At 55.2% G+C, this 24,842-nt stretch overlaps 6 non-coding genes across 6 annotated transcripts; all 6 read right to left on the reverse strand.

Moving 5' to 3' along the window:
- Positions 1 to 1,416: 1,416 nt before the first annotated feature.
- trnas-gcu (transfer RNA serine (anticodon GCU)) lies at positions 1,417 to 1,498 on the reverse strand. The gene has a single exon. It is a non-coding gene; the product is annotated as a tRNA-Ser (tRNA).
- Positions 1,499 to 5,372: 3,874 nt separating this feature from the next.
- On the reverse strand, positions 5,373 to 5,454 carry trnas-gcu (transfer RNA serine (anticodon GCU)). Its single transcript has one exon. It is a non-coding gene; the product is annotated as a tRNA-Ser (tRNA).
- A 3,861-nt stretch (positions 5,455 to 9,315) lies between these two features.
- trnas-gcu (transfer RNA serine (anticodon GCU)) lies at positions 9,316 to 9,397 on the reverse strand. The gene has a single exon. It is a non-coding gene; the product is annotated as a tRNA-Ser (tRNA).
- Positions 9,398 to 13,272: 3,875 nt separating this feature from the next.
- On the reverse strand, positions 13,273 to 13,354 carry trnas-gcu (transfer RNA serine (anticodon GCU)). The gene has a single exon. It is a non-coding gene; the product is annotated as a tRNA-Ser (tRNA).
- Positions 13,355 to 17,215: 3,861 nt separating this feature from the next.
- On the reverse strand, positions 17,216 to 17,297 carry trnas-gcu (transfer RNA serine (anticodon GCU)). The gene has a single exon. It is a non-coding gene; the product is annotated as a tRNA-Ser (tRNA).
- A 3,875-nt stretch (positions 17,298 to 21,172) lies between these two features.
- Positions 21,173 to 21,254, reverse strand: trnas-gcu (transfer RNA serine (anticodon GCU)). The gene has a single exon. It is a non-coding gene; the product is annotated as a tRNA-Ser (tRNA).
- Positions 21,255 to 24,842: the final 3,588 nt, after the last annotated feature.

The following is a 24,842-nucleotide window of genomic DNA, read 5'->3' on the forward strand; positions in this document are numbered from 1 at the left end:
ATCACACTCCTCAGCCTCCCTGGTAAGGTCTACTCAGGGGTACAGGAGAGGAGGGTCCGTCGGGAGGTGGAATCTCAGATCCAAGAGGAGCAGTTTGGTTTTCGTCCTGGCCGTGGAACAGTAGACCAGCTCTACACTCTCTACAGCGTCCTTGAGGGTGCATTGGAGTTCGTCCAACCAGTCTACATGTGTTTTGTGGACTTGGAGAAGGCGTTCGACCGTGTCCCACGGGGAGTTCTGTGGAGCGTGCTCCGGGAGTACGGGGTACCGAGCCCCTTGATACGGGCAGTTGGGTCCCTGTACCACCGATGTCAGAGTTTGGTCCGCATTGCTGGCAATAAGTCGGATTCATTTCCAGTGAGGGTTGGACTCCGCCAATGCTGCCCTTTGTCGCCGATTCTGTTCATAACTTTTATGGACAGAATTTCTAGGCGCAGTCGAGGTGCTGAGGGGATCCGGTTTGGTGACCACAGTATTTCATCTCTGCTTTTCGCAGATGATGTGGTACTGTTGGCTTCCTCAGGCCTTGATCTCCAACTCTCACTGGAGCGGTTCGCAGCCGAGTGTGAAGCGGTTGGGATGAAGATGAGCACCTCTGAATCTGAGACCATGGTTCTCAGTCGGAAAAGGGTGGAGTGCCCTCTCCAGGTCGGGGAGGAGATCCTGCCCCAAGTGGAGGAGTTTAAGTATCTTGGGGTCTTGTTTACGAGTGAGGGGAGGACGGAGCGAGAGATCGACAGGCGGATCGGTGCATCTCCGCTGTGATGCGGACGCTGTATCGGTCTGTCGTGGTGAAGAGTGAGCTGAGCCAAAAGGCGAAGCTCTCGATTTACCGGTCGATCTACGTTCCGACCCTCACCTATGGTCACGAGCTGTGGGTCGCGACCGAAAGAACAAGATCTCGGGTACAAGCGGCCGAAATGAGTTTCCTCCGCAGGGGGTCTGGGCTCTCCCTTAGAGATAGGGTGAGAAGTTCGAACATCCGGGAGGGACTCAGTGTCGAGCCGCTGTTCCTCCACGTAGAGAGGAGCCAGATGAGGTGGCTGGGGCATCTCTTTAGGATGCCTCGTGGACGCCTCCCTGGGGAGGTGTTCCGGGCATGTCCCACCGGCAGGAGGCCCAGAGGACGACCCAGGACACGCTGGAGAGACTACGTCTCCCAGCTGGCATGAGAACGCCTCGGCATCCCTCCGGCAGAGCTGAAAGATGTGGCTGGGGAGCGGGAAGTCTGGGGTTCCCTGCTGAAGCTGCTGCCTCCGCGACCCAACCCCGGATAAGCGCAGGATATTGGATGGACGGGTGGATGATTTAATTGGCTTTAGACAATTAAAAATCCCAGAGATACCTCAACATATCCTAAACAACAGGGTGAAACAACCTTCCCACAATATAACCAATTAAGAAAATGCAGCGATTCGATAAGGATGGGATTTGAACCCATGGGTGTAGAACACAATGGATTAGCAGTCCATCGCCTTAACCACTCGGCCACCTCATTAGTTCTTGGGGTTTTCCAAAGGACTGAAAAGTGTCTCTAAATTCAGAAGGCTTAGTAACCAAGATGAAGTTGGATATTTTTGTAAGTGTATAAAGGTAGTATTGGGTTAAACTCTGTTTACTTGGACCAGGACTGTGTTTATACTTTGGTTCCCTTTCAATTTAAAGACTGATTCTAATTTCTCAAAACCTTGCATGTTTCAAGAGAACCCTCCACATCCGCTGAGGGACGGGTTTGATTGAACACATGGACTGAAAAATAGCTCCCAGTCCAGATGGTGGCTGAGCATAATGACGATGCGGAAGTTTAAGTTTTTTGGAAGTCAAGAAATGCAACATTTCTGTCATATTCGGTTTGGTAAAGCAGGACTGCACTTAGACGTTGATTCTTTTAATATTTAGATACTGATTTAATTGAGCTGTCACCTTATCATGGTGGTGGGATTTGCGTGTCCCAATGATCCTAGGAGCTAAGTTGTCGGGGGCTTTTTTGCCCCTGGTATTGTCACCCTTGGCACACAGGTCCTAGGTGAGGGTCCAGACAAAGCATGGCTCACAAGAACCCCAATGATGACCACAATACATTGACCACGATTTCCCTTGCACGGACGCGGGTCACCGGGGCCCCCCTCTGGAGCCAGGCCTGGAGGTGGGGCTCATTGGCGAGCGCCTGGTGGCCGGGCCTGCACCCACGGGGCTCAGCCCGAAGAGGCAACGTGGGTTCCCCCTCACATGGGCTCACCACCTGTGGGATGGGCCAAAGGGGTTCGGTGCAATGCAAGTCGGGCAGCGGCAAGAGGCAGGGACCTTGGCGCTCTGATCCCCGGCTACAGAAAGTAGCTCTTGGGACATGGAATGTCACCTCTCTGGCTGGGAAGGAGCCTGAGCTGGTGTGCGAGGCAGGGAAATTCTGACTAGATATAGTCGGGCTCACCTCCACACACAGCTTAGGCTCTGGTACCAGTCCTCTTGAGAGGGGTTGGACACTCTTCCACTCTGGAGTTGCCCAAGGTGAGAGACGCCGAGCAGGTGTGGGCATACTTATTGCCCCCCGGCTTGGCGCCTGTACACTGGGGTTCACCTCGGTAGACGAGAGGGTAGCCTCCCTCCGCCTCAAGGTGGGGCGACGGGTGCTGACTGTTGTTTGTGCTTATGCACCAAACAGTAGTTCAGAGTACCCACCCTTTTTGGAGTCTTTGGAGGGTGTGCTGGAGAGCGTTCCCCCTGGAGACTCCCTCGTCCTGCTGGGGGACTTCAATGCTCACGTGGGTAACGACAATGAGACCCGGAAGGGCGTGATTGGGAGGAATGGCCCCCCCAATCTGAACCCGAGTGGTGTTCTGTTACTAGACTTCTGTGCTCGTCATGGATTGTCGATAACGAACACCATGTTCAAGCATTAGGGTGTCCATATGTGCACTTGGCACCAGGACACCCTAGGCCGCAGTTCGATGATCGACTTTGTAGTCGTGTCATCGGATTTGCGGCCGCATGTTTTGGACACTCGGGTGAAGAGAGGGGCGGAGCTGTCAACTGATCAACACCTGGTGGTGAGTTGGCTCCGATGGTGGGGAAAGATGCCGGTCCGACCCGGCAGACCCAAGCGTATTGTGAGGGTCTGCTGGGAACGCTTGGCAGAATCCCCTGTCAGAAAGAGTTTCAACTCCCACCTCCGGCAGAACTTCGCCCACGTACCGGGGGAGGCAGCGGACATTCAGTCTGAGAGGACCATGTGTCGTGCCTCCATTGTTGAGGCAGCCGATCAAAGCTGTGGACGCAAGGTTGTCGGTGCCTGTCGTGGCGGCAACCCCCGAACCCGCTGGTGGACACCGGCGGTAAGGGAGGCTGTCAGGCTGAAGAAAGAGTCCTATCGGGCCTTTCTGGCCTGTGGGACTCCGGAGGCAGCTGACAGGTACCGACTGGCGAAGCAGAATACGGCTTCGTGGTTGCCGAAGCAAAAACTCGGGCGTGGGAGGAGTTCGGTGAGGCCATGGAAAACGACTTCCAGACGGCTTCGAAGAAATTCTGGTCCACCATCCGTCGTCTCAGGCGAGGGAAGCAGCGCACCATCAACACTATTTATAGTGGAGATGGGGTGCTGCTGACCTCGACTCGGGACGTTGTGAGTCGGTGGGGAGAATACTTCGAAGACCTCCTCAATTCTACCGACACGCCTTCCATTGAGGAAGCAGAGCCTGAGGACTCCGTGGTGGACTCATCTATCTCAGGGGCTGAAGTACCCGAGGTGGTTAACAAGCTCCTCGGTGGCAAGGCCCCGGGGGTGGATGAGATCCGCCCGGAGTTCCTTAGGGCTCTGGATGTTGTGGGGCTGTCATGGTTGCCACGCCTCTACAACATTGCGTGGACATCGTGGACAGTGCCTCTGGATTGGCAGACCGGGGTGGTGGTCCCCCTTTTTAAGAAGGGGGACCAGAGGGTTTGTTCCAATTATAGAGGAATCACACTCCTCAGCCTCCCTGGTAAGATCTACTCAGGGGTACAGGAGAGGAGGGTCCGTCGGGAGGTTGAATCTCAGATCCAAGAGGAGCAGTGTGGTTTTCGTCATGGCCGTGGAACAGTGGACCAGCTCTACACTCTCTACAGCGTCCTTGAGGGTGCATGGGAGTTCGTCCAACCAGTCTACATGTGTTTTGTGGACTTGGAGAAGGCGTTCGACCGTGTCCCACGGGGAGTTCTGTGGAGCGTGCTCCGGGAGTACGGGGTACCGAGCCCCTTGATACGGGCAGTTGGGTCCCTGTACCACCGATGTCAGAGTTTGGTCCGCATTGCTGGCAATAAGTCGGATTCGTTTCCAGTGAGGTTTGGACTCCGCCAATGCTGCCATTTGTCGCCGATTCTGTTCATAACTTTTATGGACAGAATTTCTAGGCGCAGTCGAGGTGATGAGGGGATCCGGTTTGGTGACCACAGTATTTCATCTCTGCTTTTCGCAGATGATGTGGTACTGTTGGCTTCCTCAGGCCGTGATCTCCAACTCTCACTGGAGCGGTTCGCAGCCGAGTGTGAAGCGGTTAGAATGAAGATGAGCACCTCTGAATCTGAGACCATGGTTCTCAGTCGGAAAAGGGTGGAGTGCCCTCTCCAGGTCGGGGAGGAGATCCTGCCCCAAGTGGAGGAGTTTAAGTATCTTGGGGTCTTGTTTACGAGTGAGGGGAGGACGGAGCGAGAGATCGACAGGCGGATCGGTGCAGCCTCCGCTGTGATGCGGACGCTGTATCGGTCTGTCGTGGTGAAGAGTGAGCTGAGCCAAAAGGCGAAGCTCTCGATTTAACGGTCGATCTACGTTCCGACCCTCACCTATGGTCACGAGCTGTGGGTCGCGACCGAAAGAACAAGATCTCGGGTACAAGCGGCCGAAATGAGTTTCCTCCGCAGGGTGTCTGGGCTCTCCCTTAGAGATAGGGTGAGAAGTTCGAACATCCGGGAGGGACTCAGTGTCGAGCCGCTGTTCCTCCACGTAGAGAGGAGCCAGATGAGGTGGCTGGGGCATCTCTTTAGGATGCCTCGTGGACGCCTCGCTGGGGAGGTGTTCCGGGCATGTCCCACCGGCAGGAGGCCCAGAGGACGACCCAGGACACGCTGGAGAGACGACGTCTCCCAGCTGGCCTGGGAACGCCTCGGCATCCCTGCGGCAGAGCTGAAAGATGTGGCTGGGGAGCGGGAAGTCTGGGCTTCCCTGCTGAAGCTGCTGCCTCCGCGACCCGACCCCGGATAAGCGGAGGATATTGGATGGATGGGTGGATGATTTAATTGGCTTTAGACAATTAAAAATCCCAGAGATACCTCAACATATCCTAAACAACAGGGTGAAACAACCTTCCCACAATATAACCAACTAAGAAAATGCAGCGATTCGATGAGGATGGGATTCGAACCCATGGGTGTAGAACACAATGGATTAGCAGTCCATCGCCTTAACCACTCGGCCACCTCATCAGTGCTTGTAGTTTTCCAAAGGACTGAAAAGTGTCTCTAAATTCAGAAGGCTTAGTAACCAAGATGAAGTTGGATATTTTTGTAAGTGTAGAAAGGTAGTATTGGGTTAAACTCTGTTTACTTGGACCAGGACTGTGTTTAGACTTTGGTTCCCTTTCAATTTAAAGACTGATTCTAATTTCTCAGAACCTTGCATGTTTCAAGAGAACCCTCCACATCCCCTGAGGGACGGGTTTGATTGAACACATGGACTGAAAAGTAGCTCCCAGTCCAGATGGTGGCTGAGCATGACGATGCGGAAGTTTAAGTTCTTTGGAAGTCAAGAAATGCAACATTTCTGTCATATTCGGTTTGGTAGAGCAGGACTGCACTTAGACGTTGATTCTTTTAATATTTAGATACTGATTTAATTGAGCTGTCACCTTATCATGGTGGAGGGGTTTGCGTGTCCCAATGATCCTAGGAGCTAAGTTGTCGGGGGCTTTTTTGCCCCTGGTAGGGTCACCCTTGGCAAACAGGTCCTAGGTGAGGGTCCAGACAAAGCATGGCTCACAAGAACCCCAATGATGACCACAATACATGGACCACGATTTCCCTTGCGGGTCACCGGGGCCCCCCTCTGGAGCCAGGCCTGGAGGTGGGGCTCATTGGCGAGCGCCTGGTGGCCGGGCCTGCACCCACGGGGCTCAGCCCGAAGAGGCAACGTGGGTTCCCCCTCACATGGGCTCACCACCTGGGGGAGGGGCCAAAGGGGTTCGGTGCAATGCAAGTCGGGCAGCGGAAAGAGGCAGGGACCTTGGCGCTCTGATCCCCGGCTACAGAAACTAGCTCTTGGGACATGGAATGTCACCTGTCTGGCTGGGAAGGAGCCTGAGCTGGTGTGCGAGGCAGGGAAATTCTGACTAGATATAGTCGGGCTCACCTCCACACACAGCTTAGGCTCTGGTACCAGTCCTCTTGAGAGGGGTTGGACACTCTTCCACTCTGGAGTTGCCCAAGGTGAGAGACGCCGAGCAGGTGTGGGCATACTTATTGCCCCCCGGCTTGGCGCCTGTACACTGGGGTTCACCTCGGTAGACGAGAGGGTAGCCTCCCTCCGCCTCAAGGTGGGGGGACGGGTGCTGACTGTTGTTTGTGCTTATGCACCAAACAGTAATTCAGAGTACCCACCCTTTTTGGAGTCTTTGGAGGGTGTGCTGGAGAGCGTTCCCCCTGGAGACTCCCTCGTCCTGCTGGGGGACTTCAATGCTCACGTGGGTAACGACAATGAGACCCGGAAAGGCGTGATTGGGAGGAATGGCCCCCCCAATCTGAACCCGAGTGGTGTTCTTTTACTAGACTTCTGTGCTCGTCATGGATTGTCGATAACGAACACCATGTTCAAGCATTAGGGTGTCCATATGTGCACTTGGCACCAGGACACCCTTGGCCGCAGTTCGATGATCGACTTTGTAGTCGTGTCATCGGATTTGCGGCCGCATGTTTTGGACACTCGGGTGAAGAGAGGGGCGGAGCTGTCAACTGATCACCACCTGGTGGTGAGTTGGTCCGATGGTGGGGAAAGATGCCGGTCCGACCCGGCAGACCCAAGCGTATTGTGAGGGTCTGCTGGGAACGCTTGGCAGAATCCCCTGTCAGAAAGAGTTTCAACTACCACCTCCGGCAGAACTTCGCCCACGTACCGGGGGAGGCAGCGGACATTCAGTCTGAGAGGACCATGTTTCGTGCCTCCATTGTTGAGGCAGCCGATCGAAGCTGTGGACGCAAGGTTGTCGGTGCCTGTCGTGGCGGCAACCCCCGAACCCGCTGGTGTACACCGGCGGTAAGGGATGCTGTCAGGCTGAAGAAAGAGTCCTATCGGGCCTTTCTGGCCTGTGGGACTCCGGAGGCAGCTGACAGGTACCGACTGGACAAGCAGAATACGGCTTCGGTGGTTGCCGAAGCAAAAACTCGGGCGTGGGAGGAGTTCGGTGAGGCCATGGAAAACGACTTCCAGACGGCTTCGAAGAAATTCTGGTCCACCATCCGTCGTCTCAGGAGAGGGAAGCAGTGCACCATCAACACTATTTATAGTGGAGATGGGGTGCTGCTGACCTCGACTCGGGACGTTGTGAGTCGGTGGGGAGAATACTTCGAAGATCCTCAATTCTACCGACACGCCTTCCATTGAGGAAGCAGAGCCTGAGGACTCCGTGGTGGACTCATCTATCTCAGGGGCTGAAGTAACCGAGGTGGTTAACAAGCTCCTCGGTGGCAAGGCCCCGGGGGTGGATGAGATCCGCCCGGAGTTCCTTAGGGCTCTGGATGTTGTGGGGCTGTCATGGTTGCCACGCCTCTACAACATTGCGTGGACATCGGGGACAGTGCCTCTGGATTGGCAGACCGGGGGGGTGGTCCCCCTTTTAAAGAAGGGGGACCGGAGGGTGTGTTCCAATTATAGAGGAATCACACTCCTCAGCCTCCCTGGTAAGGTCTACTCAGGGGTACAGGAGAGGAGGGTCCGTCGGGAGGTTGAATCTCAGATCCAAGAGGAGCAGTGTGGTTTTCGTCCTGGCCGTGGAACAGTGGACAAGCTCTACACTCTCTACAGCGTCCTTGAGTGTGCATGGGAGTTCGTCCAACCAGTCTACATGTGTTTTGTGGACTTGGAGAAGGCGTTCGACCGTGTCCCACGGGGAGTTCTGTGGAGCGTGCTCCAGGAGTACGGGGTACCGAGCCCCTTGATACGGGCAGTTGGGTCCCTGTACCACCGATGTCAGAGTTTGGTCCGCATTGCTGGCAATAAGTCGGATTCATTTCCAGTAAGGGTTGGACTCCGCCAATGCTGCCCTTTGTCGCAGATTCTGTTCATAACTTTTATGGACAGAATTTCTAGGCGCAGTCGAGGTGCTGAGGGGATCCGGTTTGGTGACCACAGTATTTCATCTCTGCTTTTCGCAGATGATGTGGTACTGTTGGCTTCCTCAGGCCGTGATCTCCAACTCTCACTGGAGCGGTTCGCAGCCGAGTGTGAAGCGGTTGGGATGAAGATGAGCACCTCTGAATCTGAGACCATGGTTCTCAGTCGGAAAAGGGTGGAGTGCCCTCTCCAGGTCGGGGAGGAGATCCTGCCCCAAGTGGAGGAGTTTAAGTATCTTGGGGTCTTGTTTACGAGTGAGGGGAGGACGGAGCGAGAGATCGACAGGCGGATCGGTGCAGCCTCCGCTGTGATGCGGACGCTGTATCGGTCTGTCGTGGTGAAGAGTGAGCTGAGCCAAAAGGCGAAGCTCTCGATTTACCGGTCGATCTACGTTCCGACCCTCACCTATGGTCACGAGCTGTGGGTCGCGACCGAAAGAACAAGATCTCGGGTACAAGCGGCCGAAATGAGTTTCCTCCGCAGGGTGTCTGGGCTCTCCCTTAGAGATAGGGTGAGAAGTTCGAACATCCGGGAGGGACTCAGTGTCGAGCCGCTGTTCCTCCACGTAGAGAGGAGCCAGATGAGGTGGCTGGGGCATCTCTTTAGGATGCCTCGTGGACGCCTCCCTGGGGAGGTGTTCCGGGCATGTCCCACCGGCAGGAGGCCCAGAGGACGACCCAGGACACGCTGGAGAGACTACGTCTCCCAGCTGGCCTGGGAACGCCTCGGCATCCCTCCGGCAGAGCTGAAAGATGTGGCTGGGGAGCGGGAAGTCTGGGCTTCCCTGCTGAAGCTGCTGCCTCCGCGACCCGACCCCGGATAAGCGGAGGATATTGGATGGATGGGTGGATGATTTAATTGGCTTTAGACAATTAAAAATCCCAGAGATACCTCAACATATCCTAAACAACAGGGTGAAACAACCTTCCCACAATATAACCAACTAAGAAAATGCAGCGATTCGATGAGGATGGGATTCGAACCCATGGGTGTAGAACACAATGGATTAGCAGTCCATCGCCTTAACCACTCGGCCACCTCATCAGTTCTTGTGGTTTTCCAAAGGACTGAAAAGTGTCTCTAAATTCAGAAGGCTTAGTAAACAAGATGAAGTTGGATATTTTTGTAAGTGTAGAAAGGTAGTATTGGGTTAAACTCTGTTTACTTGGACCAGGACTGTGTTTAGACTTTGGTTCCCTTTCAATTTAAAGACTGATTCTAATTTCTCAAAACCTTGCATGTTTCAAGAGAACCCTCCACATCCCCTGAGGGACGGGTTTGATTGAACACATGGACTGAAAAGTAGCTCCCAGTCCAGATGGTGGCTGAGCATAATGACGATGCGGAAGTTTAAGTTTTTTGGAAGTCAAGAAATGCAACATTTCTGTCATATTCGGTTTGGTAGAGCAGGACTGCACTTAGACGTTGATTCTTTTAATATTTAGATACTGATTTAATTGAGCTGTCACCTTATCATGGTGGAGGGGTTTGCGTGTCCCAATGATCCTAGGAGCTAAGTTGTCGGGGGCTTTTTTGCCCCTGGTAGGGTCACCCTTGGCAAACAGGTCCTAGGTGAGGGTCCAGACAAAGCATGGCTCACAAGAACCCCAATGATGACCACAATACATGGACCACGATTTCCCTTGCCCGGAAGCGGGTCACCGGGGCCCCCCTCTGGAGCCAGGCCTGGAGGTGGGGCTCATTGGCGAGCGCCTGGTGGCCGGGCCTGCACCCACGGGGCTCAGCCCGAAGAGGCAACGTGGGTTCCCCCTCACATGGGCTCACCACCTGGGGGAGGGGCCAAAGGGGTTCGGTGCAATGCAAGTCGGGCAGCGGAAAGAGGCAGGGACCTTGGCGCTCTGATCCCCGGCTACAGAAACTAGCTCTTTGGACATGGAATGTCACCTCTCTGGCTGGGAAGGAGCCTGAGCTGGTGTGCGAGGCAGGGAAATTCTGACTAGATATAGTCGGGCACACCTCCACACACAGCTTAGGCTCTGGTACCAATCCTCTTGAGAGGGGTTGGACACTCTTCCACTCTGGAGTTGCCCAAGGTGAGAGACGCCGAGCAGGTGTGGGCATACTTATTGCCCCCCGGCTTGGCGCCTGTACACTGGGGTTCACCTCGGTAGACGATAGGGTAGCCTCCTTCCGCCTCAAGGTGGGGGGACGGGTGCTGACTGTTGTTTGTGCTTATGCACCAAACAGTAGTTCAGAGTACCCACCCTTTTTGGAGTCTTTGGAGGGTGTGCTGGAGACCGTTCCCCCTGGAGACTCCCTCGTCCTGCTGGGGGACTTCAATGCTCACGTGGGTAACGACAATGAGACCTGGAAGGGCGTGATTGGGAGGAATGGCCCCCCCAATCTGAACCCGAGTGGTGTTCTGTTACTAGACTTCTGTGCTCGTCATGGATTGTCGATAACGAACACCATGTTCAAGCATTAGGGTGTCCATATGTGCACTTGGCACCAGGACACCCTAGGCCGCAGTTCGATGATCGACTTTGTAGTCGTGTCATCGGATTTGCGGCCGCATGTTTTGGACACTCGGGTGAAGAGAGGGGCGGAGCTGTCAACTGATCACCACCTGGTGGTGAGTTGGCTCCGATGGTGGGGGAAGATGCCGGTCCGACCCGGCAGACCCAAGCGTATTGTGAGGGTCTGCTGGGAACGCTTGGCAGAATCCCCTGTCAGAAAGAGTTTCAACTCCCACCTCCGGCAGAACTTCGCCCACGTACCGGGGGAGGCAGCGGACATTCAGCCTGAGAGGACCATGTTTCGTGCCTCCATTGTTGAGGCAGCCGATTGAAGCTGTGGACGCAAGGTTGTCGGTGCCTGTCGTGGCGGCAACCCCCGAACCCGCTGGTGGACACCGGCGGTAAGGGATGCTGTCAGGCTGAAGAAAGAGTCCTATCGGGCCTTTCTGGCCTGTGGTACTCCGGAGGCAGCTGACAGGTACCGACTGGCCAAGCAGAATTCGGCTTCGGTGGTTGCCGAAGCAAAAACTCGGGCGTGGGAGGAGTTCGGTGAGGCCATGGAAAACGACTTCCAGACGGCTTCGAAGAAATTCTGGTCCACCATCCGTCGCCTCAGGCGAGGGAAGCAGTGCACCATCAACACTATTTATAGTGGAGATGGGGTGCTGCTGACCTCGACTCGGGACGTTGTGAGTCGGTGGGGAGAATACTTCGAAGACCTCCTCAATTCTACCGACACGCCTTCCATTGAGGAAGCAGAGCCTGAGGACTCCGTGGTGGACTCATCTATCTCAGGGGCTGAAGTAACCGAGGTGGTTAACAAGCTCCTCTGTGGCAAGGCCCCGGGGGTGGATGAGATCCGCCCGGAGTTCCTTAGGGCTCTGGATGTTGTGGGGCTGTCATGGTTGCCACGCCTCTACAACATTGCGTGGACATCGGGGACAGTGCCTCTGGATTGGCAGACCGGGGGGGTGGTCCTCCTTTTTAAGAAGGGGGACCGGAGGGTGTGTTCCAATTATAGAGGAATCACACTCCTCAGCCTCCCTGGTAAGGTCTACTCAGGGGTATAGGAGAGGAGGGTCCGTCGGGAGGTTGAATCTCAGATCCAAGAGGAGCAGTGTGGTTTTCGTCCTGGCCGTGGAACAGTGGACCAGCTCTACACTCTCTACAGCGTCCTTGAGGGTGCATGGGAGTTCGTCCAACCAGTCTACATGTGTTTTGTGGACTTGGAAAAGGCGTTCGACCGTGTCCCACGGGGAGTTCTGTGGAGCGTGCTCCGGGAGTACGGGGTACCGAGCCCCTTGATACGGGCAGTTGGGTCCCTGTACCACCGATGTCAGAGTTTGGTCCGCATTGCTGGCAATAAGTCGGATTCATTTCCAGTGAGGGTTGGACTCCGCCAATGCTGCCCTTTGTCGCCGATTCTGTTCATAACTTTTATGGACAGAATTTCTAGGCGCAGTCGAGGTGATGAGGGGATCCGGTTTGGTGACCACAGTATTTCATCTCTGCTTTTCGCAGATGGTGTGGTACTGTTGGCTTCCTCAGGCCTTGATCTCCAACTCTCACTGGAGCGGTTCGCAGCCAAGTGTGAAGCGGTTGGGATGAAGATGAGCACCTCTGAATCTGAGACCATGGTTCTCAGTCGGAAAAGGGTGGAGTGCCCTCTCCAGGTCGGGGAGGAGATCCTGCCCCAAGTGGAGGAGTTTAAGTATCTTGGGGTCTTGTTTACGAGTGAGGGGAGGACGGAGCGAGAGATCGACAGGCGGATCGGTGCAGCCTCCGCTGTGATGCGGACGCTGTATCGGTCTGTCGTGGTGAAGAGTGAGCTGAGCCAAAAGGCGAAGCTCTCGATTTAACGGTCGATCTACGTTCCGACCCTCACCTATGGTCACGAGCTGTGGGTCGCGACCGAAAGAACAAGATCTCGGGTACAAGCGGCCGAAATGAGTTTCCTCCGCAGGGTGTCTGGGCTCTCCCTTAGAGATAGGGTGAGAAGTTCGAACATCCGGGAGGGACTCAGTGTCGAGCCGCTGTTCCTCCACGTAGAGAGGAGCCAGATGAGGTGGCTGGGGCATCTCTTTAGGATGCCTCGTGGACGCCTCGCTGGGGAGGTGTTCCGGGCATGTCCCACCGGCAGGAGGCCCAGAGGACGACCCAGGACACGCTGGAGAGACGACGTCTCCCAGCTGGCCTGGGAACGCCTCGGCATCCCTGCGGCAGAGCTGAAAGATGTGGCTGGGGAGCGGGAAGTCTGGGCTTCCCTGCTGAAGCTGCTGCCTCCGCGACCCGACCCCGGATAAGCGGAGGATATTGGATGGATGGGTGGATGATTTAATTGGCTTTAGACAATTAAAAATCCCAGAGATACCTCAACATATCCTAAACAACAGGGTGAAACAACCTTCCCACAATATAACCAACTAAGAAAATGCAGCGATTCGATGAGGATGGGATTCGAACCCATGGGTGTAGAACACAATGGATTAGCAGTCCATCGCCTTAACCACTCGGCCACCTCATCAGTGCTTGTAGTTTTCCAAAGGACTGAAAAGTGTCTCTAAATTCAGAAGGCTTAGTAACCAAGATGAAGTTGGATATTTTTGTAAGTGTAGAAAGGTAGTATTGGGTTAAACTCTGTTTACTTGGACCAGGACTGTGTTTAGACTTTGGTTCCCTTTCAATTTAAAGACTGATTCTAATTTCTCAGAACCTTGCATGTTTCAAGAGAACCCTCCACATCCCCTGAGGGACGGGTTTGATTGAACACATGGACTGAAAAGTAGCTCCCAGTCCAGATGGTGGCTGAGCATGACGATGCGGAAGTTTAAGTTCTTTGGAAGTCAAGAAATGCAACATTTCTGTCATATTCGGTTTGGTAGAGCAGGACTGCACTTAGACGTTGATTCTTTTAATATTTAGATACTGATTTAATTGAGCTGTCACCTTATCATGGTGGAGGGGTTTGCGTGTCCCAATGATCCTAGGAGCTAAGTTGTCGGGGGCTTTTTTGCCCCTGGTAGGGTCACCCTTGGCAAACAGGTCCTAGGTGAGGGTCCAGACAAAGCATGGCTCACAAGAACCCCAATGATGACCACAATACATGGACCACGATTTCCCTTGCGGGTCACCGGGGCCCCCCTCTGGAGCCAGGCCTGGAGGTGGGGCTCATTGGCGAGCGCCTGGTGGCCGGGCCTGCACCCACGGGGCTCAGCCCGAAGAGGCAACGTGGGTTCCCCCTCACATGGGCTCACCACCTGGGGGAGGGGCCAAAGGGGTTCGGTGCAATGCAAGTCGGGCAGCGGAAAGAGGCAGGGACCTTGGCGCTCTGATCCCCGGCTACAGAAACTAGCTCTTGGGACATGGAATGTCACCTGTCTGGCTGGGAAGGAGCCTGAGCTGGTGTGCGAGGCAGGGAAATTCTGACTAGATATAGTCGGGCTCACCTCCACACACAGCTTAGGCTCTGGTACCAGTCCTCTTGAGAGGGGTTGGACACTCTTCCACTCTGGAGTTGCCCAAGGTGAGAGACGCCGAGCAGGTGTGGGCATACTTATTGCCCCCCGGCTTGGCGCCTGTACACTGGGGTTCACCTCGGTAGACGAGAGGGTAGCCTCCCTCCGCCTCAAGGTGGGGGGACGGGTGCTGACTGTTGTTTGTGCTTATGCACCAAACAGTAATTCAGAGTACCCACCCTTTTTGGAGTCTTTGGAGGGTGTGCTGGAGAGCGTTCCCCCTGGAGACTCCCTCGTCCTGCTGGGGGACTTCAATGCTCACGTGGGTAACGACAATGAGACCCGGAAAGGCGTGATTGGGAGGAATGGCCCCCCCAATCTGAACCCGAGTGGTGTTCTGTTACTAGACTTCTGTGCTCGTCATGGATTGTCGATAACGAACACCATGTTCAAGCATTAGGGTGTCCATATGTGCACTTGGCACCAGGACACCCTTGGCCGCAGTTCGATGATCGACTTTGTAGTCGTGTCATCGGATTTGCGGCCGCATGTTTTGGACACTCGGGTGAAGAGAGGGGCGGAGCTGTCAACTGATCACCACCTGGTGGTGAGTTGGTCCGATGGTGGGGAAAGATGCCGGTCCGACCCGGCAGACCCAAGCGTATTGTGAGGGTCTGCTGGGAACGCTTGGCAGAATCCCCTGTCAGAAAGAGTTTCAACTACCACCTCCGGCAGAACTTCGCCCACGTACCGGGGGAGGCAGCGGACATTCAGTCTGAGAGGACCATGTTTCGTGCCTCCATTGTTGAGGCAGCCGATCGAAGCTGTGGACGCAAGGTTGTCGGTGCCTGTCGTGGCGGCAACCCCCGAACCCGCTGGTGTACACCGGCGGTAAGGGATGCTGTCAGGCTGAAGAAAGAGTCCTATCGGGCCTTTCTGGCCTGTGGGACTCCGGAGGCAGCTGACAGGTACCGACTGGACAAGCAGAATACGGCTTCGGTGGTTGCCGAAGCAAAAACTCGGGCGTGGGAGGAGTTCGGTGAGGCCATGGAAAACGACTTCCAGACGGCTTCGAAGAAATTCTGGTCCACCATCCGTCGTCTCAGGAGAGGGAAGCAGTGCACCATCAACACTATTTATAGTGGAGATGGGGTGCTGCTGACCTCGACTCGGGACGTTGTGAGTCGGTGGGGAGAATACTTCGAAGATCCTCAATTCTACCGACACGCCTTCCATTGAGGAAGCAGAGCCTGAGGACTCCGTGGTGGACTCATCTATCTCAGGGGCTGAAGTAACCGAGGTGGTTAACAAGCTCCTCGGTGGCAAGGCCCCGGGGGTGGATGAGATCCGCCCGGAGTTCCTTAGGGCTCTGGATGTTGTGGGGCTGTCATGGTTGCCACGCCTCTACAACATTGCGTGGACATCGGGGACAGTGCCTCTGGATTGGCAGACCGGGGGGGTGGTCCCCCTTTTAAAGAAGGGGGACCGGAGGGTGTGTTCCAATTATAGAGGAATCACACTCCTCAGCCTCCCTGGTAAGGTCTACTCAGGGGTACAGGAGAGGAGGGTCCGTCGGGAGGTTGAATCTCAGATCCAAGAGGAGCAGTGTGGTTTTCGTCCTGGCCGTGGAACAGTGGACAAGCTCTACACTCTCTACAGCGTCCTTGAGTGTGCATGGGAGTTCGTCCAACCAGTCTACATGTGTTTTGTGGACTTGGAGAAGGCGTTCGACCGTGTCCCACGGGGAGTTCTGTGGAGCGTGCTCCAGGAGTACGGGGTACCGAGCCCCTTGATACGGGCAGTTGGGTCCCTGTACCACCGATGTCAGAGTTTGGTCCGCATTGCTGGCAATAAGTCGGATTCATTTCCAGTAAGGGTTGGACTCCGCCAATGCTGCCCTTTGTCGCAGATTCTGTTCATAACTTTTATGGACAGAATTTCTAGGCGCAGTCGAGGTGCTGAGGGGATCCGGTTTGGTGACCACAGTATTTCATCTCTGCTTTTCGCAGATGATGTGGTACTGTTGGCTTCCTCAGGCCGTGATCTCCAACTCTCACTGGAGCGGTTCGCAGCCGAGTGTGAAGCGGTTGGGATGAAGATGAGCACCTCTGAATCTGAGACCATGGTTCTCAGTCGGAAAAGGGTGGAGTGCCCTCTCCAGGTCGGGGAGGAGATCCTGCCCCAAGTGGAGGAGTTTAAGTATCTTGGGGTCTTGTTTACGAGTGAGGGGAGGACGGAGCGAGAGATCGACAGGCGGATCGGTGCAGCCTCCGCTGTGATGCGGACGCTGTATCGGTCTGTCGTGGTGAAGAGTGAGCTGAGCCAAAAGGCGAAGCTCTCGATTTACCGGTCGATCTACGTTCCGACCCTCACCTATGGTCACGAGCTGTGGGTCGCGACCGAAAGAACAAGATCTCGGGTACAAGCGGCCGAAATGAGTTTCCTCCGCAGGGTGTCTGGGCTCTCTCTTAGAGATAGGGTGAGAAGTTCGAACATCCGGGAGGGACTCAGTGTCGAGCCGCTGTTCCTCCACGTAGAGAGGAGCCAGATGAGGTGGCTGGGGCATCTCTTTAGGATGCCTCGTGGACGCCTCCCTGGGGAGGTGTTCCGGGCATGTCCCACCGGCAGGAGGCCCAGAGGACGACCCAGGACACGCTGGAGAGACTACGTCTCCCAGCTGGCCTGGGAACGCCTCGGCATCCCTCCGGCAGAGCTGAAAGATGTGGCTGGGGGGCGGGAAGTCTGGGCTTCCCTGCTGAAGCTGCTGCCTCCGCGACCCGACCCCGGATAAGCGGAGGATATTGGATGGATGGGTGGATGATTTAATTGGCTTTAGACAATTAAAAATCCCAGAGATACCTCAACATATCCTAAACAACAGGGTGAAACAACCTTCCCACAATATAACCAACTAAGAAAATGCAGCGATTCGATGAGGATGGGATTCGAACCCATGGGTGTAGAACACAATGGATTAGCAGTCCATCGCCTTAACCACTCGGCCACCTCATCAGTTCTTGTGGTTTTCCAAAGGACTGAAAAGTGTCTCTAAATTCAGAAGGCTTAGTAAACAAGATGAAGTTGGATATTTTTGTAAGTGTAGAAAGGTAGTATTGGGTTAAACTCTGTTTACTTGGACCAGGACTGTGTTTAGACTTTGGTTCCCTTTCAATTTAAAGACTGATTCTAATTTCTCAAAACCTTGCATGTTTCAAGAGAACCCTCCACATCCCCTGAGGGACGGGTTTGATTGAACACATGGACTGAAAAGTAGCTCCCAGTCCAGATGGTGGCTGAGCATAATGACGATGCGGAAGTTTAAGTTTTTTGGAAGTCAAGAAATGCAACATTTCTGTCATATTCGGTTTGGTAGAGCAGGACTGCACTTAGACGTTGATTCTTTTAATATTTAGATACTGATTTAATTGAGCTGTCACCTTATCATGGTGGAGGGGTTTGCGTGTCCCAATGATCCTAGGAGCTAAGTTGTCGGGGGCTTTTTTGCCCCTGGTAGGGTCACCCTTGGCAAACAGGTCCTAGGTGAGGGTCCAGACAAAGCATGGCTCACAAGAACCCCAATGATGACCACAATACATGGACCACGATTTCCCTTGCCCGGAAGCGGGTCACCGGGGCCCCCCTCTGGAGCCAGGCCTGGAGGTGGGGCTCATTGGCGAGCGCCTGGTGGCCGGGCCTGCACCCACGGGGCTCAGCCCGAAGAGGCAACGTGGGTTCCCCCTCACATGGGCTCACCACCTGGGGGAGGGGCCAAAGGGGTTCGGTGCAATGCAAGTCGGGCAGCGGAAAGAGGCAGGGACCTTGGCGCTCTGATCCCCGGCTACAGAAACTAGCTCTTTGGACATGGAATGTCACCTCTCTGGCTGGGAAGGAGCCTGAGCTGGTGTGCGAGGCAGGGAAATTCTGACTAGATATAGTCGGGCACACCTCCACACACAGCTTAGGCTCTGGTACCAATCCTCTTGAGAGGGGTTGGACACTCTTCCACTCTGGAGTTGCCCAAGGTGAGAGACGCCGAGCAGGTGTGGGCATACTTATTGCCCCCCGGCTTGGCGCCTGTACACTGGGGTTCACCTCGGTAGACGATAGGGTAGCCTCCTTCCGCCTCAAGGTGGGGGGACGGGTGCTGACTGTTGTTTGTGCTTATGCACCAAACAGTAGTTCAGAGTACCCACCCTTTTTGGAGTCTTTGGAGGGTGTGCTGGAGACCGTTCCCCCTGGAGACTCCCTCGTCCTGCTGGGGGACTTCAATGCTCACGTGGGTAACGACAATGAGACCTGGAAGGGCGTGATTGGGAGGAATGGCCCCCCCAATCTGAACCCGAGTGGTGTTCTGTTACTAGATTTCTGTGCTCGTCATGGATTGTCGATAACGAACACCATGTTCAAGCATTAGGGTGTCCATATGTGCACTTGGCACCAGGACACCCTAGGCCGCAGTTCGATGATCGACTTTGTAGTCGTGTCATCGGATTTGCGGCCGCATGTTTTGGACACTCGGGTGAAGAGAGGGGCGGAGCTGTCAACTGATCACCACCTGGTGGTGAGTTGGCTCCGATGGTGGGGGAAGATGCCGGTCCGACCCGGCAGACCCAAGCGTATTGTGAGGGTCTGCTGGGAACGCTTGGCAGAATCCCCTGTCAGAAAGAGTTTCAACTCCCACCTCCGGCAGAACTTCGCCCACGTACCGGGGGAGGCAGCGGACATTCAGCCTGAGAGGACCATGTTTCGTGCCTCCATTGTTGAGGCAGCCGATTGAAGCTGTGGACGCAAGGTTGTCGGTGCCTGTCGTGGCGGCAACCCCCGAACCCGCTGGTGGACACCGGCGGTAAGGGATGCTGTCAGGCTGAAGAAAGAGTCCTATCGGGCCTTTCTGGCCTGTGGTACTCCGGAGGCAGCTGACAGGTACCGACTGGCCAAGCAGAATTCGGCTTCGGTGGTTGCCGAAGCAAAAACTCGGGCGTGGGAGGAGTTCGGTGAGGCCATGGAAAACGACTTCCAGACGGCTTCGAAGAAATTCTGGTCCACCATCCGTCGCCTCAGGCGAGGGAAGCAGTGCACCATCAACACTATTTATAGTGGAGATGGGGTGCTGCTGACCTCGACTCGGGACGTTGTGAGTCGGTGGGGAGAATACTTCGAAGACCTCCTCAATTCTACCGACACGCCTTCCATTGAGGAAGCAGAGCCTGAGGACTCCGTGGTGGACTCATCTATCTCAGGGGCTGAAGTAACCGAGGTGGTTAACAAGCTCCTCTGTGGCAAGGCCCCGGGGGTGGATGAGATCCGCCCGGAGTTCCTTAGGGCTCTGGATGTTGTGGGGCTGTCATGGTTGCCACGCCTCTACAACATTGCGTGGACATCGGGGACAGTGCCTCTGGATTGGCAGACCGGGGGGGTGGTCCTCCTTTTTAAGAAGGGGGACCGGAGGGTGTGTTCCAATTATAGAGGAATCACACTCCTCAGCCTCCCTGGTAAGGTCTACTCAGGGGTATAGGAGAGGAGGGTCCGTCGGGAGGTTGAATCTCAGATCCAAGAGGAGCAGTGTGGTTTTCGTCCTGGCCGTGGAACAGTGGACCAGCTCTACACTCTCTACAGCGTCCTTGAGGGTGCATGGGAGTTCGTCCAACCAGTCTACATGTGTTTTGTGGACTTGGAAAAGGCGTTCGACCGTGTCCCACGGGGAGTTCTGTGGAGCGTGCTCCGGGAGTACGGGGTACCGAGCCCCTTGATACGGGCAGTTGGGTCCCTGTACCACCGATGTCAGAGTTTGGTCCGCATTGCTGGCAATAAGTCGGATTCATTTCCAGTGAGGGTTGGACTCCGCCAATGCTGCCCTTTGTCGCCGATTCTGTTCATAACTTTTATGGACAGAATTTCTAGGCGCAGTCGAGGTGATGAGGGGATCCGGTTTGGTGACCACAGTATTTCATCTCTGCTTTTCGCAGATGGTGTGGTACTGTTGGCTTCCTCAGGCCTTGATCTCCAACTCTCACTGGAGCGGTTCGCAGCCAAGTGTGAAGCGGTTGGGATGAAGATGAGCACCTCTGAATCTGAGACCATGGTTCTCAGTCGGAAAAGGGTGGAGTGCCCTCTCCAGGTCGGGGAGGAGATCCTGCCCCAAGTGGAGGAGTTTAAGTATCTTGGGGTCTTGTTTACGAGTGAGGGGAGGACGGAGCGAGAGATCGACAGGCGGATCGGTGCAGCCTCCGCTGTGATGCGGACGCTGTATCGGTCTGTCGTGGTGAAGAGTGAGCTGAGCCAAAAGGCGAAGCTCTCGATTTAACGGTCGATCTACGTTCCGACCCTCACCTATGGTCACGAGCTGTGGGTCGCGACCGAAAGAACAAGATCTCGGGTACAAGCGGCCGAAATGAGTTTCCTCCGCAGGGTGTCTGGGCTCTCCCTTAGAGATAGGGTGAGAAGTTCGAACATCCGGGAGGGACTCAGTGTCGAGCCGCTGTTCCTCCACGTAGAGAGGAGCCAGATGAGGTGGCTGGGGCATCTCTTTAGGATGCCTCGTGGACGCCTCGCTGGGGAGGTGTTCCGGGCATGTCCCACCGGCAGGAGGCCCAGAGGACGACCCAGGACACGCTGGAGAGACGACGTCTCCCAGCTGGCCTGGGAACGCCTCGGCATCCCTGCGGCAGAGCTGAAAGATGTGGCTGGGGAGCGGGAAGTCTGGGCTTCCCTGCTGAAGCTGCTGCCTCCGCGACCCGACCCCGGATAAGCGGAGGATATTGGATGGATGGGTGGATGATTTAATTGGCTTTAGACAATTAAAAATCCCAGAGATACCTCAACATATCCTAAACAACAGGGTGAAACAACCTTCCCACAATATAACCAACTAAGAAAATGCAGCGATTCGATGAGGATGGGATTCGAACCCATGGGTGTAGAACACAATGGATTAGCAGTCCATCGCCTTAACCACTCGGCCACCTCATCAGTGCTTGTAGTTTTCCAAAGGACTGAAAAGTGTCTCTAAATTCAGAAGGCTTAGTAACCAAGATGAAGTTGGATATTTTTGTAAGTGTAGAAAGGTAGTATTGGGTTAAACTCTGTTTACTTGGACCAGGACTGTGTTTAGACTTTGGTTCCCTTTCAATTTAAAGACTGATTCTAATTTCTCAGAACCTTGCATGTTTCAAGAGAACCCTCCACATCCCCTGAGGGACGGGTTTGATTGAACACATGGACTGAAAAGTAGCTCCCAGTCCAGATGGTGGCTGAGCATGACGATGCGGAAGTTTAAGTTCTTTGGAAGTCAAGAAATGCAACATTTCTGTCATATTCGGTTTGGTAGAGCAGGACTGCACTTAGACGTTGATTCTTTTAATATTTAGATACTGATTTAATTGAGCTGTCACCTTATCATGGTGGAGGGGTTTGCGTGTCCCAATGATCCTAGGAGCTAAGTTGTCGGGGGCTTTTTTGCCCCTGGTAGGGTCACCCTTGGCAAACAGGTCCTAGGTGAGGGTCCAGACAAAGCATGGCTCACAAGAACCCCAATGATGACCACAATACATGGACCACGATTTCCCTTGCGGGTCACCGGGGCCCCCCTCTGGAGCCAGGCCTGGAGGTGGGGCTCATTGGCGAGCGCCTGGTGGCCGGGCCTGCACCCACGGGGCTCAGCCCGAAGAGGCAACGTGGGTTCCCCCTCACATGGGCTCACCACCTGGGGGAGGGGCCAAAGGGGTTCGGTGCAATGCAAGTCGGGCAGCGGAAAGAGGCAGGGACCTTGGCGCTCTGATCCCCGGCTACAGAAACTAGCTCTTGGGACATGGAATGTCACCTGTCTGGCTGGGAAGGAGCCTGAGCTGGTGTGCGAGGCAGGGAAATTCTGACTAGATATAGTCGGGCTCACCTCCACACACAGCTTAGGCTCTGGTACCAGTCCTCTTGAGAGGGGTTGGACACTCTTCCACTCTGGAGTTGCCCAAGGTGAGAGACGCCGAGCAGGTGTGGGCATACTTATTGCCCCCCGGCTTGGCGCCTGTACACTGGGGTTCACCTCGGTAGACGAGAGGGTAGCCTCCCTCCGCCTCAAGGTGGGGGGACGGGTGCTGACTGTTGTTTGTGCTTATGCACCAAACAGTAATTCAGAGTACCCACCCTTTTTGGAGTCTTTGGAGGGTGTGCTGGAGAGCGTTCCCCCTGGAGACTCCCTCGTCCTGCTGGGGGACTTCAATGCTCACGTGGGTAACGACAATGAGACCCGGAAAGGCGTGATTGGGAGGAATGGCCCCCCCAATCTGAACCCGAGTGGTGTTCTGTTACTAGACTTCTGTGCTCGTCATGGATTGTCGATAACGAACACCATGTTCAAGCATTAGGGTGTCCATATGTGCACTTGGCACCAGGACACCCTTGGCCGCAGTTCGATGATCGACTTTGTAGTCGTGTCATCGGATTTGCGGCCGCATGTTTTGGACACTCGGGTGAAGAGAGGGGCGGAGCTGTCAACTGATCACCACCTGGTGGTGAGTTGGTCCGATGGTGGGGAAAGATGCCGGTCCGACCCGGCAGACCCAAGCGTATTGTGAGGGTCTGCTGGGAACGCTTGGCAGAATCCCCTGTCAGAAAGAGTTTCAACTCCCACCTCCGGCAGAACTTCGCCCACGTACCGGGGGAGGCAGCGGACATTCAGCCTGAGAGGACCATGTTTCGTGCCTCCATTGTTGAGGCAGCCGATTGAAGCTGTGGACGCAAGGTTGTCGGTGCCTGTCGTGGCGGCAACCCCCGAACCCGCTGGTGGACACCGGCGGTAAGGGATGCTGTCAGGCTGAAGAAAGAGTCCTATCGGGCCTTTCTGGCCTGTGGTACTCCGGAGGCAGCTGACAGGTACCGACTGGCCAAGCAGAATTCGGCTTCGGTGGTTGCCGAAGCAAAAACTCGGGCGTGGGAGGAGTTCGGTGAGGCCATGGAAAACGACTTCCAGACGGCTTCGAAGAAATTCTGGTCCACCATCCGTCGCCTCAGGCGAGGGAAGCAGTGCACCATCAACACTATTTATAGTGGAGATGGGGTGCTGCTGACCTCGACTCGGGACGTTGTGAGTCGGTGGGGAGAATACTTCGAAGACCTCCTCAATTCTACCGACACGCCTTCCATTGAGGAAGCAGAGCCTGAGGACTCCGTGGTGGACTCATCTATCTCAGGGGCTGAAGTAACCGAGGTGGTTAACAAGCTCCTCTGTGGCAAGGCCCCGGGGGTGGATGAGATCCGCCCGGAGTTCCTTAGGGCTCTGGATGTTGTGGGGCTGTCATGGTTGCCACGCCTCTACAACATTGCGTGGACATCGGGGACAGTGCCTCTGGATTGGCAGACCGGGGGGGTGGTCCTCCTTTTTAAGAAGGGGGACCGGAGGGTGTGTTCCAATTATAGAGGAATCACACTCCTCAGCCTCCCTGGTAAGGTCTACTCAGGGGTATAGGAGAGGAGGGTCCGTCGGGAGGTTGAATCTCAGATCCAAGAGGAGCAGTGTGGTTTTCGTCCTGGCCGTGGAACAGTGGACCAGCTCTACACTCTCTACAGCGTCCTTGAGGGTGCATGGGAGTTCGTCCAACCAGTCTACATGTGTTTTGTGGACATGGAGAAGGCGTTCGACCGTGTCCCACGGGGAGTTCTGTGGAGCGTGCTCCGGGAGTACGGGGTACCGAGCCCCTTGATACGGGCAGTTGGGTCCCTGTACCACCGATGTCAGAGTTTGGTCCGCATTGCTGGCAATAAGTCGGATTCATTTCCAGTGAGGGTTGGACTCCGCCAATGCTGCCCTTTGTCGCCGATTCTGTTCATAACTTTTATGGACAGAATTTCTAGGCGCAGTCGAGGTGCTGATGGGATCCGGTTTGGTGACCACAGTATTTCATCTCTGCTTTTCGCAGATGATGTGGTACTGTTGGCTTCCTCAGGCCGTGATCTCCAACTCTCACTGGAGAAGTTCGCAGCCGAGTGTGAAGCGGTTGGGATGAAGATGAGCACCTCTGAATCTGAGACCATGGTTCTCAGTCGGAAAAGGGTGGAGTGCCCTCTCCAGCTCGGGGAGGAGATCCTGCCCCAAGTGGAGGAGTTTAAGTATCTTGGGGTCTTGTTTACGAGTGAGGGGAGGACGGAGCGAGAGATCGACAGGCGGATCGGTGCAGCCTCCGCTGTGATGCGGACGCTGTATCGGTCTGTCGTGGTGAAGAGTGAGCTGAGCCAAAAGGCGAAGCTCTCGATTTACCGGTCGATCTACGTTCCGACCCTCACCTATGGTCACGAGCTGTGGGTCGCGACAGAAAGAACAAGATCTCGGGTACAAGCGGCCGAAATGAGTTTCCTCCGCAGGGTGTCTGGGCTCTCCCTTAGAGATAGGATGAGAAGTTCGAACATCCGGGAGGGACTCAGTGTCGAGCCGCTGTTCCTCCACGTAGAGAGGAGCCAGATGAGGTGGCTGGGGCATCTCTTTAGGATGCCTCGTGGACGCCTCCCTGGGGAGGTGTTCCGGGCATGTCCCACCGGCAGGAGGCCCAGAGGACGACCCAGGACACG

This window comes from Idiotropiscis lumnitzeri, chromosome 9 (genome assembly GCF_059441095.1).
Source record: "Idiotropiscis lumnitzeri isolate Australia: NSW breed Sydney's pygmy pipehorse chromosome 9, RoL_Ilum_1.0, whole genome shotgun sequence".
Classification (NCBI taxonomy): domain Eukaryota; kingdom Metazoa; phylum Chordata; class Actinopteri; order Syngnathiformes; family Syngnathidae; genus Idiotropiscis; species Idiotropiscis lumnitzeri.